The sequence below is a fragment of the Fukomys damarensis genome, unplaced genomic scaffold (genome assembly GCF_012274545.1).
Source record: "Fukomys damarensis isolate Sample0158 unplaced genomic scaffold, DMR_v1.0_HiC HiC_scaffold_9, whole genome shotgun sequence".
Lineage (NCBI taxonomy): Eukaryota > Metazoa > Chordata > Mammalia > Rodentia > Bathyergidae > Fukomys > Fukomys damarensis.
Window position 1 is genome coordinate 19,070,516 of NW_022900921.1, and position 16,787 is coordinate 19,087,302.

The 16,787-nt window shown below is 35.6% G+C and overlaps 1 protein-coding gene across 6 annotated transcripts in view; it reads left to right on the top strand.

The window, feature by feature from the left end:
* Tenm2 (teneurin transmembrane protein 2) overlaps positions 1-16,787 on the top strand; it is a 1,175,298-nt gene that overhangs the window by 71,116 nt on the left and 1,087,395 nt on the right. The gene's annotated exons all lie outside the window — the stretch shown is intronic.

Sequence of the window (16,787 nt, forward strand, 5' to 3'; positions counted from 1 at the left end):
CTGTTAAAATTTTCCCAAAATACTTGGGAAGCTCCACCAAGGAAGATGTTATTAATTATTGATTTTAAGTGACATAGGCAGCTGGGCGTGGTGGTGCACACCTGTAATCCCAGTCCTTCGGAGGCTGAGGCAGGAGAACTGATGTGAGTTCAAGGCCAGCCTGGGCTACCTAGCAAGATCTTATCTCAGAGCAAAATAAAACAAAATAAAAACAAACAAAAACAGAGAATATGGTCACTTTCAGATTGTTTCTTTTCTCCCTTGTGAATTTTGGCCTATAGTCTTTTGAGAAAATGGTCACTTTCATCAGGTTATCAAATTTCAGCCATGTACTTATTTGTAATTATCTTTACATTTAAATTTTTATTTGATCCATAGTGGTGCCCCCTCTTTCATTTCTGATATTGCTAATTTCTGCTTTTCCTCTTTTTTCCTTAGTTATCTTGGCTACAGATTTATTTGATTTTAATGATCCTTTAAAACAACCAACTTTAGTTTTGTTGATTTTTCTCTGATACTCTTTTCAATTTCATTGGTTTCTGATTTGACTTTCATTCTTCTTTTACTTTTCCTCATTTTCAATTTTATTTGTCTTTTTTCCCTAGTTTCCTAAATGGAAGTTTATGACTGATTTTAGATTTTTGTTTTCTAACGTGCATATTCAGTGCTACAAGTTTCCCGCTGCATTTGGCTTTTGCTGGACCCCATAAACTTCAGTAAGTCATACCTTTACTTCCACTTGGTTTAAAATATTTTAAAATACCCCCCTCCCTTTTTAAAATCTGAGTATTATTTAGAAATCTTTTGGAATTTTGTGGTCATCTTTCTGGTTTTGATTTTACAATTTTATTTTGGCTTGTGGGAAGACAGGTGATTTCTGTTCTTTTGAACATGTTGAGGTGAGTGTCCTTGCACAGATGCGGGCTTTGTTCATGACTGTTCACTGTGAACATGAGAAGAATGTATAAGCTGCTTTCATTGGATAAAGTAATCTACAGACGTCATTTATGTACAATTGATCGATGGGGCTGTTGAGCTCACCCATGTTCTGACTGCTGCATCTGTCCATTCCTGATCCACTCTTAAAGTCCTTTAACTGGTATATATGTAAGTCATTGCCTTTTAAAAGGATTATGCTCGCACTGGATTACTGTCTATCATATTTATTATTTTCTATTAGTTTATTATTTATCATTCTTATTTTGGTCTTCAGTGTTCTGTCTTTTATAGTTTTAATTGAATGTTTAATATTATTCACTGTCTCTACCTTATTATATAGTGTATCGGCTGTACTACTTTTTTTCCTAGTGGTTCCTCTAGAGCTTGAAATATACTTTTACAAGTAATCCCAGTTCCCTTGTGAATAGCACACTGCTACATGGGTAATGCAACTACCTTATTTTAAAACAACAATAACAGCAAAATGCATCCAGTTCCCAAGGTGACAGACAGAGATGTTAGAATGAGCAGGGTGTGTGTATCTATACACACACACACACACACACACACACACACACACACACACGCACATATATACATGTGAGTATGCTTAAAAAATATATATATATTTTTGTAAGCATACTTCAGTGAATACAGTGTTGCTGTTATCACTTTTGCAAAAATGTTATGTTACCAGCATTTATATATCTTTTATTTTCATTTATTCATATTCTGATATCCTTCATTTTTGTTTTTTCTCCTCATTGAGTTTATTGCTACATTTTAAGTATACAGTACAGTTAGTTACATTCGCTATTGGGATCTTGTACCTTTATATGACAGGTCTTGGTTCTCATTTTTCCCCTTGTCCCTGCCCTCCCTTCACCCCTCCTCCCCTCCCCCTTTACAAAGCTAATAAGGGAAAATTAAAAAATATGAGAAAATGAAAAAAATGGAAATGAGGTGTTTGTATCCTTCCTTTCTTTATGTAGATCCTGGTTTCTGACTCATGTTACTTTCTTTCTCCCCAAAGAACTTATTTTAAGATTTCATGCACAGTAGTTCTGTGGGTAATGAGTTCCACCATTTTTATTTATCTGAGAGGTCTCTCTGTCTCTGGAACTTTGAAGGATAATTTCAGTGTGCAAAAGTCTTGATTGGTGGACTTATTTCTCTCAAACTTTTATATATTTCACGCCCATCTATTCTGTCTGGCATGATTTTCTGACTAGACGGGAGTAATTCTTATATTTGTGTCTTTATAGGTAATTTTTTTAAAAATATCCCTAGCAACCTTTGAGATTATTTCCTTTTTGTGTATCTTTATGGTGCTTAGAATCAAACCCAGAACCTCCTAAATACAAGAGAAGTGTTCTGGTACTGAGCCACGCCCCCGGCCCTAGAATTTTTCATTTGTCTTTAATTTTTCTGAGATTTGAATAAGGTACTCCTGAATGTACTTTGAACTTAGTTTTATTTGTTTAGTATTCACTTTACTTCTTTTTCCATGGCCTTCCTCGGTGTGTGGATTGTTATCCAATATTAATTTGAGGAAATTTTCAATCATTTCTCCTTCCAGTGTTGCTTCTGGTCCCTTCCTTCTCCAGTCGGAATGTGCTTCACTCATGTTTTGAGTTTGTTCCATGGTTCTTAGATACTCTTTTACCCTCCAGGGTCTGTTGTCACTGCTTTATAGGTTAGAAAGTTTCTATTGTTAGAGCGTCAAGCTGAGATGTTCTTTTCCTGGGCCATGTCAGGCTCAGGAAGCCAATTAGTGACATTCTTCACTTTGGACACACACAGTGTATTTTAGATCTCTAGCATTTCTTTTGATTCTTTCTTAAAGTTTGTACCTCTCTACTTACATTAATCCATCCATTTTACATGCTGTCTACTTTTCTTCTGAAGGCCCAATATCTGTTGTTCATAGATTTTCTTTTTTTTTAATGGTCTGGCTATTGTAACATTCGTGCCATATCTGATTTTGATTCCCATGCACATTCCATCTCTTCACACTGTGGTTTTGTCTATTATGCCTTGTAATTTTTAATCACGTCCAAAGGTGGACATGAGGTACTGGGAAAAGAAAGCTATGGTAAACAGGCTTCTATTAATGTGGTGGTAAGATGGAAAAGAAAAGTCTTTTATGGTCTTATAATGTCTTGGGAACTTGGACTCTGAATTCCCCCCCCCCCCGAGTTTCTCACATCTCCCATAGCCCTGGGCAGCACAAGGTGCTGCAAGAGGACTAGAGCCAGTGTTGGCTCTTCTCCCACAGGAAGGGTGAAAGGGAGAAAGAACTGGTATTTCTCTTCCTTCGGGTATGTTAGGTCCTGATAAATCCTCAGCAGGTGAGACTCTGGTGAAATAGCTTCTCGTGAGGGCAGACCTTGTCCGGAACAGAGCTCTTGTGTATTTCAAAATGTTTTCCTTTCCCTTTCCCCAGCCAGAAGCACCAGGGTTTTTTGTTTTTTGTTTTGTTTCTGTTTTGTTTTGTTTTCTTCTTTGTCAGGAACTGCCAGAGCTCCTTGGGTAGCATTCACAGAAATATAGTAACCCCTCGATGGCTAGGTTCCCCGTGGAGTCTTGACCTCTTCCATGTCCACACTGAGCCTACAGCAATTTGTCAGGTTTTGTTCTGGTTGTCTTATCCCAGTACTTGTTCCACTGAGATTTCTGCTCCAGTAGGTTGCAGTCCTCTGTATTAGCCTGTTTTTAAAATTTTAAGGGCAACAGTTTGCCCCACAGTCCCACATCTCTGATGAAAGAAGAGCTGCTGCCTTTTCAGTTTGCTTAGCTTTCTACTTCTTGTAAATCTGGAGAGGTGACTACTAAACTCTATAGGAGCCCTGCCGCAGAATGGAAGTTAGGAGTCAGCTTTCAAGTTTTATGTTCATTATTGAGGTCCTGCAACTTTCTGCGTCCTTAAAATGATGGGAATGTTTTGTTTATACTATTTTCAAATCTACTCAAGCCTTTCCAGCCTTTGCAAATTATTTACATCAGAGTTTGAAAATGATCAGAATAGATAAAGACAAGAGATATAAAAATTTAAATGACAATTTGATCTTCTGTGAGTTATCTGGATGGCTTCTATTAGAAAGATGACCGTAGATTTCTGTAGATGAATTGTAGGATGTAGGCTCCATGAAAGTAGGTACTAGGCCTTATTACAGGTATTTTATAAATACTTGTTAACTGACCAGCTGATTGACTCAGTCTCTGCTAAACAGTGTAAGGAAGGTTCATCACTGTTGCTAAATATGAAAACATTTATAAATTCTGATAATTAAAATGTGTTCAAAGAGACAGATTTAAGTAGCTGTTAGCATTAATATATATTAATATATATACTAGTGAGTTTTATCTTTTAGACAATTTAAAACTGTTTAGTCTTTTCGTTCTAAAATTATGGGCTGAGGTAACTAGGTGACCAGCTTAACAAACATGCTTAGGATTTGCAGGATATTCTAAATCATCAAGGGAAAGACAGGAACATCTGCCTAAATCACTGCTATTTAGATATTTGTACCTAATGTCTTAATAAAAGGTACTGTTCAGTAATTTTCCTGTCCTAGGGGCACCATGAAAATTTAACTGAGTCACTAAGGATACTGTGAACCAAGGAAGCCTGCAAATATCTTACATATTGCATTATCTAAATGTGAATATATGAGTCAAAAATTGAAGAGTGGAAATCCTCATCATTAAAACATGTAAAATACTGTGCAAAAAATGTATGAACCTCACTTTAATAAAATCATGATGGAAAATATGGGAGTACAGGTAATTCATAGCAAGTTTATTTCAGAAGTTCCAATTTACAACATCTCTTTGGAATTTATAGTGCCTTAGCCCATAGAGAGAATGTTAACAAGTCTGATAATGCTCTCACCTAATCCTATACCTACTTAAACCATAATGTAGTTAATGTGGGTTAAAATTGTACTGGATTGGAGTTCAAAATTTCCATATGCAATATTTCTACCATACTCTAAGTGAGATCCTGACTGAAAGAGCATACATTATCTTACAGCGAATAGTAAACAACATCCCTATGTACAAACATGCATACATAGGTCATGACCCAAGAGAAATCAATACTGATACTGAGCACAGCCACCCATGAAATTTGATAACCAATAAGGTGGTTATGGATAGCTGATGCTTCGACATTTTGGGTTTTTTTCTGGATTTTTCTGTAAAAATATTGCTATATATGATTGGATTCATGGAGTAATTTATTCGATGGACATTTCTTTTACAAATATTGTGTAAAGATATCATAAATACTAAATGTTTATTATATACCATTGGTCTTGGTTTTGTAATTAAGGTTCCTTTTGTACTTCTGATTCAGAGTGACTCTTAACCAGTGCTTTCTAACGGAAAAATAATTTCATATAGAAATATAATGTCCAATAGAAATACAAATAGGCACAAATATATATATTTAAATTTTCTTGTAGCCATATTTAAAAAATAAAAACAAATAAGAGACATTAATTAAAAAATATTTTATTAGATAAATATATCTAAGATACTGTCAACATATGACCAATGTACAAGTGATTAGTAAGACAATTCATCTTTTTGTTTTTACATTGACTCTTTGAAATCCAATGTGTATTTTTTACTTTCAGTTTTAAATTCATTGTGAACTGGACATATTTTCAGTGTCCAGTTGCTACCATAGGCTGACTGCAGTAAAATCACCTGATAAAATTCAGACTTGTCGAACTGAAATTTCTAACAGGGACAAATGAGCTGAGATTTTAAAATTTTTCCAGCTTATTCTTTATGACGTTGACATTTAAGAATACCTTACTTCAAAAAGTGTGCGTGATTAATCTTCCCTCACACATGTAAATATATATACATACACACGTAGAGTTAATCCAGTTAATTCCTATTTTCTCTTTTCTCCATCTCCCCATTTTTTGAATAAATTTTGTGTACTTTGTACATGTATTTATTTTTCAATTTGCAGTTTTGAGTGGAAAGAAGAGTGGAAAGTATTTGGTTATTTTCATTCAGACAGTTCAGATCCTGAGAACATCTGCTAGGAAAGGGCTGTGTTTTGGACTAATCCTTTCACTAATCCTGAAGTTGGGCAGTCTGATTCTAGTCACTTGGTGGCTATTTCATGCATTTTGCAATAGATACAGATAATTTAACAGATACAGTTTATCAGACTCCACTTTTTTTTAAAGGAAAGATGTTTTTAGTCAATTCTATGGGCAAAGGTTGGTGAAACATTATTCAGTTCTTCAGTGGGTTTGGAACAGTCAAATAAATGGCAAAGAGAACTATAGTATTTTTTTCTCACAGAGGCAATTGATTATCACATCCATAGAAGTGACAAATGGTAATGAAAGTTAAAGAACAAAATAAAAAATATTGTCTCAAAAAGACCCCTCATTCTTCCAGAGGCAGGTGATTTTTTACACACTTCCTACTGGTGAGGTAAATACAAACTGAACCCTTGTGTTAAAAGTGTTTACTTTTGCACCAGAAACAGTAGCACAGACACCGTGTTTCAATTAAAAGGAACCCTGGAGCAAAAATGTGTTACAGTCAGGGGTAGAAGCAGAGTGTATCATTATCTCGTAGGCACAGCAGTCAAGATAATGAACAGCTAAGAAGACTGGACAATGGAAGGTGAAGTATGTCTTGTCATGAAACTGTCAATAGAGTCTGAGCTCACTTTCCATTAGTAGGTGCTATGAAATTGCAGGGATGTGCAGAGCAGCTTGGGAAAAGACTAAAATAAAAGTGGCTTGATAACGCTTAGCATTTTAAGCCTGATTGAAAATTTGCCATTGTTACCCAAAGCCTTCAAGCAGTGATTTCAAGGTTTAATTCCACTTATTCTGAGTTGACAGTCTGGGTTTGTCCTGTATGGTTTTGACCTTGAATCAGAAATTCCTGCAGTGTTTTTATTCTGTTAGATTTTTGTTGTTGGCTGTGGTTGTTCTTAATATGAAACGGAAACTTTAAAGATTGAATGAGATGTGGATTTCTATTCTTTCCCAGAGGTGTAGTAGGGATATGGGCTAAATTCTAGTGAGCGGTGAGCTTAGGGTGTATTGGGTTTTGGTAAAAACGAGTTGATAGTGAAGAGAGCTCTGGTGTAAGGTATCCCCAGTGGGAAAAGTGAAATAGCAGATGGGCCAAAAAGGAAGATAAAAAGAATCATGCTGGATTTCAAAGGAATAGCTTGTTATGTCTAGGAAGATGCATCCAAAAAAAAAAAAAATCCATATCTAGAAATGGAAGGACAAAAGATTTTTAAGTATACCTTTAATATCCGTATCTGAGAAGGTTGGGAGCAACAATGCTTTAAGTTTTAAAGTTTTTGTTGTTGTTGTTGTCATTGTTATTTTTTAGATTTTGGAACATTTGTATATACATAGCAAGATAGCTTGGGACTGCGACTTTAGTCTCAATGTGAAATTCATTTATGATACCTATGTACCCTGCACACAGACCCTAAAGGAAATTTTAACAATATTTTAAATAACTGTGCATGGAATACAGTTTCATGGTGTAGAATTTTCTACTTAATGTGGTCAGGTGAGTCTGAAACTCAGATTTTGGGGGAATTTAAAGATTTCTGATTAGATACACTCCTTCTGTGTAACTACTTTCAGTTCATTCATTCAGCATGTACCAAGTAACCAGTTGTTGCTCTGGGTCTTTGGGACAGGTGAAGAATACAAGCAAGGCCTTTGTTTTATTTTAAGGAAATAGACAATAAATGCATTAAAAATTAAGAAAATAATTTCATGTAGCCATGAATTCAATGAAGAAAATGGAGCTGTTGTGGGAGGGGGCTGGAGAGCAGCTGGTCAGTGTCAACTGCTCTGAAGAGAAGATATTTTCATCCCCAGGGAGAAAAAGCTGGGGTGGAGGAAGATCTGAATGGAAATAAGCAAGGATGCAAAAACTACAATCAGCAAGGATGAAAAGGAGTGAAACTACAGTATTGTGAGGGTACAAAAACTACAGTCTTTCTAGATTCCTCCTTAATGTTTAAATTCAATCTTATTCCTCTGGAAGGGTGTTGAGAGTCTTTTTCATAGGGTTGATAGTTTCTTTTTCACATTTTCTAAAAATGCCCACTTGATGGATAAATTCTAAGTTTCCAGTCTTCTTCACTTTTTCTAGAATTTGTGTAGAACTCTCTCTACCCTCATTGTATCAGGCACCCTTATACCTGTTGCTAGGATTTTTTTTTTTTTGACTATTCAGAGATAAACCTGACTTGCAGATTCATGTATATCAAATGCCTAGTGCTAGGCACAGAGCTCAAACACTGCAAACCTTTCCAGCAGAAAAGAAAGAATAGACAAATTCCCAAGCCAAGCTTCTAAGTTTAGTTCTCATGAATACTTCTAGAAGTTGCCATGTTCAAGGTCTAAGTTTGGATTCAAAAGCATAAAATGGGAATTAAATTCCTAGACCTCGTTCGTTAGATCTGAATGACTCCTGAATATCTGCTTGGTTTTGAGTGCTCTAAAGGATGCTGCTGATCAGTACCCTTGTTTGCTGAAAGCAGGGAAAAATACACAGGGCCTCCCTTACTGTAGTAATTTGTTGACTAAGTTGCCATTTCCAGAAGTGGTGTATCTGAGTTAGAGTCTATTATCAAATTTATTCTTATAATGTTTAAGCATGTATGTAACATAATGTGACGGTAAAGTTTTGTTGTTTGAATTCAAAATTCAAAACGCAAATTTGGCATGATACAGGTCTTCTTGAAATATGCACAAAATCTGCCCGTCTTTACCAAGTTCCCATTGTGACAATGAAATGAGTTCTCTTAACAAGCAGAAAGTTATACACATCGAAGCATGTTAAATAGTTTATCTGTTCACACACTGAAAGCTTTCGATACTTAAGATTTTAGATTAGAATTCAGCTTTTTCCCCCTACTAAATGCCAGCCGGATGAGTTGCATTAGTGACTGTGGTTATGTTTGAATGTAAATGGGGGACATCTGGCGATATCAGGAGATCAAACCTTGGGAGTCTGCGAGATGACTCTCATCTGTTTGTCACCCAGCAGGTGTAATGGATGGCGGGCATGTGGGCTCTTTGCCCAAGACGATGTACAGCCCTGACCTAGTGATGGGAGGAGAAGTTTCCTTGGCAGTTTTGAAGAATCGCAGCTCAAGATAGTTACGTGGGGGCCGGGGGCGAGCTGGACAGGTGGAGTGGATATTTTCCATGGCACAGATTCCTTTAGTAAAATTGCCGCTTTCTAGCCTACAGGCATCTCCCTTGTCCCGTTTCAACAAACTTCCACAGCCCAATTTGTTATTCAGAAATTTATGGAAAATGTATGTTAAAGTGAAAAGGGTACATTGTGCAGAAAAGGGAAGCAGCTTGTAAGCATATCATTATGCGTGAGCCATGGGGCCCGCAGATGGCACTTCTACTCAGAAACGAGAGTGGTGCCAAAAGCTAAACTCTAAATACATTTAAATCACATATCTTTACTTAAAAATGGAGTATTTTGGAAGAAAAAGCAGATGATATTTAAGTACACAAGTGGTATTCTTTTGTTCCTCATATAATAGAGCCCTTTACAAAAGTCGTTGCCTTCTGAGTGTGCAGTAAGCCTTTGATTCCTTAAATTCCCCGGCGGATTTAGTTGCAGTGCATGGCTCAGTTCTTAATAGGATTAACCATTGAGGTAGTACCTTGCTACGCACACAACTCTTGAAGTATCCTTACAGTTATTGAAAATTAAAGGATTTGTTGTGATTACTGTGTTCAATTCAAAAAGCAAACCTTTGTTTTCACATTAGAAATAGTAACGAAAAATTATCATGACATATGGGCTTCTTATTTTAATTGAAAATAAATTTAGTCCTTAGACTGTGCCAATCTGTTAATTAATTAGGACGAGGGTAGTGAAAGGGATGAAGGCATTTGTTTGCTGCTTAATATAATGATTTTCCTGGCAATAATTTTTAATGTCGTACTCATGCTGATTTCTTCTTAAATGTGGTTATGTTTACTCTTATTGGAGAATTTATAATTTAAAGAGTCCAGTTCATGTTGGTGAGACTAACAGTAAATAACCAGGTCCTCCTCATGTCTTCTATGAAAAAGAAATCCCATCATTTTTTCTAGCATCTTCTACACTGAGTATTTTAGCTCTGAAACTGATTTTGAATGTGTCTTCCTATTTTTTTTATGCCATTAGATCTGACAGCAACACAGTTAAAATACAAGTTGTTTGTATTTAAAAATATAGAACATAACCTTTTATTATAATATTCTAACAGCTTGATTTGTTTAATGGCTGTACTTTTAGAAAATTCCAAAGTATAATTATATCTATATGACATTTGGTATATGGGATCTTTAATTTTCAAAATATTTCAAACACATGTTATTTCCACATTTCTTTACCCCTTCTTCACTCTTTTACTGAAATATTCAACATAGAGTAAATGCATTCCAATTCTACTGGTCGGCATTGAGCTGGTGTGTGTGTGTGAGAGAGACAGTGTGCGTGCTTTAACGTGGGGGTGAATGAGGAGTGAATGGGAAGAGGCAGAAGTTATTTTGTAGAGATAAAAATGTTGCTTTTCTGACAACACAAGTACAGAATAGTGATCACTAATAATGTGTTGATAAAAGTCCACTGGGAGTTAATGTTTATGCACAGATAGAAATCAATTATAGTTTATTACCAAATTGCTCATTTCTAACTGTGTGCTAATAAAGCCTTTTTCAAGGTGACATAAATTTTTTGTACATTAACTGGATGACGTTATCAGTTGTATTGTATGAAAGATGTTGTCCTCAATTCATCCTGTGAAATTTTTTATGGACCAGCAGTAGTGAATATGTGTTTTGCAAATCAAAGTAGTTGTGAACTGAATGTCCCCTAAGCTTTTTTCTTTTCTTATTCTACTTTTGTAGTTTTCTTGCTTTCCATAGAATTCTATAGTTATTCCATATTCTATGGCCATTCTGTCTTTTCTGTTGTGCTACATGATATCGCCAAGTGTGACTGTTTGGTGATGTACAGTTTTAGATGGTCTGCTCTCTTGATACCTTGTTCGCGTGCTCATACGAATGTAAGTAGATGAATACAGGCATGGGGGTGTGGGGAGTAGTTTCTTCTCTCTCCCTATCAGGGAGTGGATAGTGCTCCTTCTGCAGCACACATCCTATCAGGGAGTGGATATAATGAGCAGCTAGGAACTCTTCAAGGCATATTGTGGGCGCTCTTTGAGAGGATGAGATAATATAGTGGTTTGCTCATGGTCAGAGGTTGATAACTATATTACAAAACAAAGGAGTAGGCTGGGGCTTTTGTATGCAAAGGTCAAACTTTTTTATGATTTAAAAAATATTCCATTGGTTAGTTCCTGATCTGTCCACGTTTTTAAAAAGATGGTGATAATTTTGTGACTCTCCTAATATATTTCAATAAATGTTCTAGAATGTTTCAATGCAAATGAAATCCCAAGAAATACCTCTTGGCAAATTTATTTATTTTCCTTAATGATGTCAAGCTTTCTGAAAATGACCTATATACATCTGTCAAAGTAAAAGAAAAAAATGATCAAGAGATTCAGTTTCTGGTAAGAAATTCAGATTTTCGCTTATGTGAACTCGACTTCAGAAATGGTTCTTTTTTTTTTTCACCTAAAGCTATTCAATAAATAAAAACAGTCCTTCTATAATCTAGTACTCATTTGATTGCACTTTAGGCTTCCATCTGAGTGCTATTTTATATACTTTACCAAAAGCAAATGAACCTCAACTATGTATGAATTAATTTAATTAGTAACTGATTGGATGTTTTCTTTTGCATTCCTTTTTATATGTATCCTCTGAAACAAACATTATTCTAGGCATGCAATACACAATTATTAGTTCAAGTTGAAGTGATTCTGTATAAAATTGGCCTCATATTTATTCATTCAGAAAATGAGCAGGGAGAGGCTGCATATTTTATAAAACTCCAGTAATTTCTCTATCAGATAACCCCTAAGCAAAATAAGATTTGACCCCCTCAAAATTGCTTAATGAATTAGTAGTACACAGAGTATCTTTGTAAACTTCTGTAGAGATTTTTTTCCTCTTTCTTCAGCCTCTGAGCATAAGCTTTGGATCACAGACTATATTTGGATGTTGAAAGTATGATTGTGTTTTGATTGGTGCATCTTCAAATTAAGAAGCCACATATTCTAAGCAAAACTATGCCAGTATTTGACAGATTATTGTGGAAATCTCTGTATGAAAGAGAGGATGAATTAAAATAATTGAAATGCTGTTTTAAGGAATAAAGATTCCAAGATCCCATATAACAAGATGACTGGAGGAAATAAAACATATTATTTAAAAATTTATATAAAATTATTTTACATATATCCTAGGTATACGTTGTCACTGCTATTTGGATGTTCATAATTTCTTTGTGATATTGGCCAGGGCCACCAAGGTTGATGCTCTGATCATTAATTTTGAACATATTTCATAGTTCTCTAATTACTTGTCATAAAGACTATGGGCTTTTAGATCCTGAGGGGGCTTTGGGGGTTTTCAGTTGTTTGAAATGTATTCTGCCATCTCCCTCCTACTAGATCCAACTTAGGTAGCTTGGGGATATTGCTGCATTTCAGGTAGCATTTGTAATGAAGGCGTTCTTGTACAACCTTACAAAGTTACCATTAACAGCAAATAAAATGTCAGATCTTCTGGCTTCCCCTAAAGGCTAAGGACCACATGCAAGAGTCCAGTCCGAGATTCTGCATTGCATATAGGGCCCAACACTGTCCTTATGATAAAGGACATCTTTAAGGAGATGGATTGAACACCATCACTTTAGTAGAGAGACTTTGTTTTTTCATGAAGCAACGTCATGTCTTAAATTACTCGTATTAAATAGTATCATCACTGTTAACTTTTTTCATATGCCTTTCTGACACATATTACCAGATGGCAAAACCTCAGGCTTACGCCTTACACAGTGGCCAGCACGTGACGCAGTCGCTTTAATGCTCTCATTGCCTGGCTCCTAGTGTACAAACACTAGGAATACCCAAGCTTGTGTTCTTTGTTCACCATGGGTGTGGTCTGGGGAAGGGCTGTCTGATAGAAATGTGTGTTATTTTAAATTTTCTAACAGGCACATTAAGAGCAGTAAAAAGGAAACTAATTGCTTTAATATGTTTTATTTAACAAAATTTAGCAAATTTTATCTTTTCAATATGCAAACAAAAGTAAAAACATTATTTAAGCATTTTGCTACATTTTTGTGTGCACTATGTGAAATCAAGCATGTGTTTTACCCTTTGCAGTGGATGTCATTGTAGAGTAACCACATTTCAATAGCTACGTGTGACCAGTGATTGTTCTGTCACACAGCACAGACCCGGAGTTTGAAATAGCATCTGATACGTAACTACCCACTCGATAAAATATTTGTCAGATAAATGAATGAATGGTATGAATAGACTGGTTTTAGTATATTTCAATCAAATAACAAATTTCGGTGGGGTAAAATTATGTTATAGCAAGCCTAAATGCCTCATTATAAAATTTCCCTTATTAAGCAACAAAGATCTTTTATTTTGACTTAGACTATTTCTTTTTTGAAAAAGGCTGAAGTTTTTAAGCTGTTATCTGAATAGGAGCATGCAAAATGGCACAAGTGTTATGAAATTCACTCGCTTGAACTTGCCATTTCATTTTCCTCTGTGTCTGGAATGAAACTTGTATGTTCATATTTTTATATCTATGAAATCTTTATTTTAATATATTACAAAGAAGTCAATTAATTTGCATTTACTAATCTCCCATTCCTCACATTGTAATATCATCCTCTTTATATCTGAAGGGAAAAATTGTTAATATTTCTTTTAAGCCTATAAACTTAATTTCCATTAAGGGAACTGGTAGTTTGAATGAATATAACAACATCTTGCAAGCTTCATTTCTATTGTGTGGCTTTTAATAGCTTTTATCACTTCCATTTGTGGCATTTGTGTAAAATGTATAGTCTGATGTTTGCTTTGTTGTTCTGATTTACATGTTTAATGGTGGAAAATCCATCCAGAAATGCACACTGAGGCATTGCTAAATTATTCCCCAAATAGCAATAATATTTAATTATTTTAAATTACTTGACTTTAAAATAGTATATTTAAATATCTTAAATTTCCTACAAATTTTAAATATAAAATTAAAGTAATTGATTGAAGCATAACTTCTACCAGATTAACTGCCATCAGTAATCTAGAAAGTACATTTCTATGAGAGAAAAGGCTTTGGAATAAAAATCAGTGCATAACATTGTCCTATTTCTGCGCAGTTTTGTTCATACCAGATGTATTTATTTATGGAGATGTTTAGGAAGATGCTGAATACAACGTAAGCAGTGGTTATCACTGGCTGATGTGGTTTTGAATGACTTTAACTTTCTTTTATTTAATTAAACCTTTTAGATTTTTACACAATGATGCCATAAAAGTATTCAAAAACAATTTTACAAATAGATCAAATCACATCGTTGTCACACACACTCCTGTGTGTAAGATGTCACAAATTTCTGTTAGGGAAAGGTATGAATTTTAGGTTAAGTTATTTTTATTACTCAATAAAGTATTTAATTTTATTCAATACATAAGCGATATCTCATATATCTTAATGTTAACAAAGATCTAGCAAATAGCACTTTCAGTGCGTGTATGGACCTAAAACTTGTTCCATTTGTTCTTGAATATTCAGTGAGTGAAATATATTGGTCAAAACTTTTATCACTTATTCACTTTGACTTATGTTCACAATGCATATAATAAAACAGAGTGAGAGTTCAGAAAATAGTGAAGAGTTATATAATTCTCTCTGATGAGAGCAAACAGTGTAACAGCTATAATAACAACCATTTTGTTAAGTGGATTATCAGAATAATGTTTATAACAACTCTATGCGTTATTTATTATTATCTATGCCTTACCCTGGAAGAATCTAAGGAATATGGAGGATGTTAACCTGTGAGGGGTCACAAGGCAATGATGTGTCTTTGTCAAGCGGTAAAGCCAGACAGGTGAACTGTGAGACCCAATGATTTAATCGCAACTTTCCGTGGAGTACACTGCACATGCTGACCGCGCCTGTTTTTGTTTTGCCTTCTAGCAGCAGGCTTTTATATTTATAATTAATGTTACATAAAATAACAAAGCAAGCAACATTTCTCTGTGCCTGAAATTGACAGTTGTTTTGTCATGGTGCCATTATTGAGGAGAGTTCTTAGCTCGTCTTTGGAATAAACGAGTGCTCTGGTTCATCTGCTGGGGGTGGTTGTTATTTGTTTTTTAGTACGGAGGATCGAACTCAGAACCTTGCACTTGCGAAGCAGGTGGTGGCACCACTGAGCTAAATTCCCAGCCACTGATCCCGGCTGAGACAAATGTCTGACCCAGCTGCAGTCTCCTTGGCGGGCAGGTGCCTGTTGAGGGTCAGAGTTGGCCCCCCCGCTGCACAGCAAGTCTGGGGAGGCAGACAAGCCCTGCAGGCTTCTACCTTCCAGGTTTCATTTTATGAGTTTGTACTATTCTTAATTACCTAAATAATTTTTTATTCTACCCATTGGTGAATCTTCTTGAAAATATTCTTGTGGTGTTATTTAGTAATAAAATTGTTAAACTGTGGCTCTTAATAGTATTAAAAACTAATATTCAGGAGATATTAAAGGATCAAAACTGCACAAATGAGTAAACAGACTTGATTATAAGGACACCTAATTATTCCAAGGTAGGATATAATTAAGTGCTAAAGTTGTGTGATATAAAAACAATAAAGGCTGCAGAGTTTCTAAATGAAAGAACTACAGTGCTTTGCTGGGCTCTGATTGCCAACTTGAAAACTTGGAAAATATAACAAAATAAAAACAAAGAAAATTTACACAAGGTCTATAATTATCTCCTGTCCATTTGTCTTTAAAAACATATAGTCTTCATTAAACAATCCTGTGTTTATCATTTCCTTATAATTATATTACCAAGGTACTGTGTTAAGGAAGATAGCTTAACAAGGAAGGCAGAAATGGTAATTAACATTTGTCACGTACCTGAGTGTGTGCATCAGAAGCACTTTCTTTGTGTTGCCATATGTTGTTGGAGGTCTCCTGGACCCATTTCACAGATGAGTAGCCCCTTCAGGGACCTTGAACCACAGTGTGCTTATCAATGACTGAGTCATGATTCAAAACCACGTCTGAAAACAAATATTCTACTACATGTCCTACGTCTTCTGTCTGAAAGATCAGTGTTCTAGAGCTCAATATTTTTATTCCACAGTATCAGGAGTTGTTGTGGAGGGCAGAGTTGTGAGGGAGAATATGGTCATTTATTCTGAAGATACTGCTTGGCTGTGTGAGGAGGGTGTCTAGACATGGGTCATTGAGTGTCGCTGTGCCTGGGACTCAAGAAGGGCTGGGCTCGTCCAGCAGCTATCAGCTCATCAGTGGAATTTACACCCTGCCTGGGAAATGCTGAGTGTGGGGTCCCCTCCTGTCTACATATGGAGGTGCACGTTTAGTGTCCAAGAGAGAATGACCTGAGCAAAACTGTAAAGGAGAGCTCTTCATTTTCAGTGATCGTCAGTCTTTTTGGCCTCATTCTCTTTAATATTCAGGAATGTCATCCCTCCCTTTCTGGATTTAAGGAGTTGCCTTTTGGCTCTGTCCTTGGTCCAAGTCTACTGGCCAGAGGAGAAGGAATCTAATGAGTCAGGGTGATCTTTGTGTGGACTCCTTTAAATGACAGGTAGCTTTTTTTCTTTTTTCTTTTTCTTTTTTTTTTTTTTTTTTTTTTT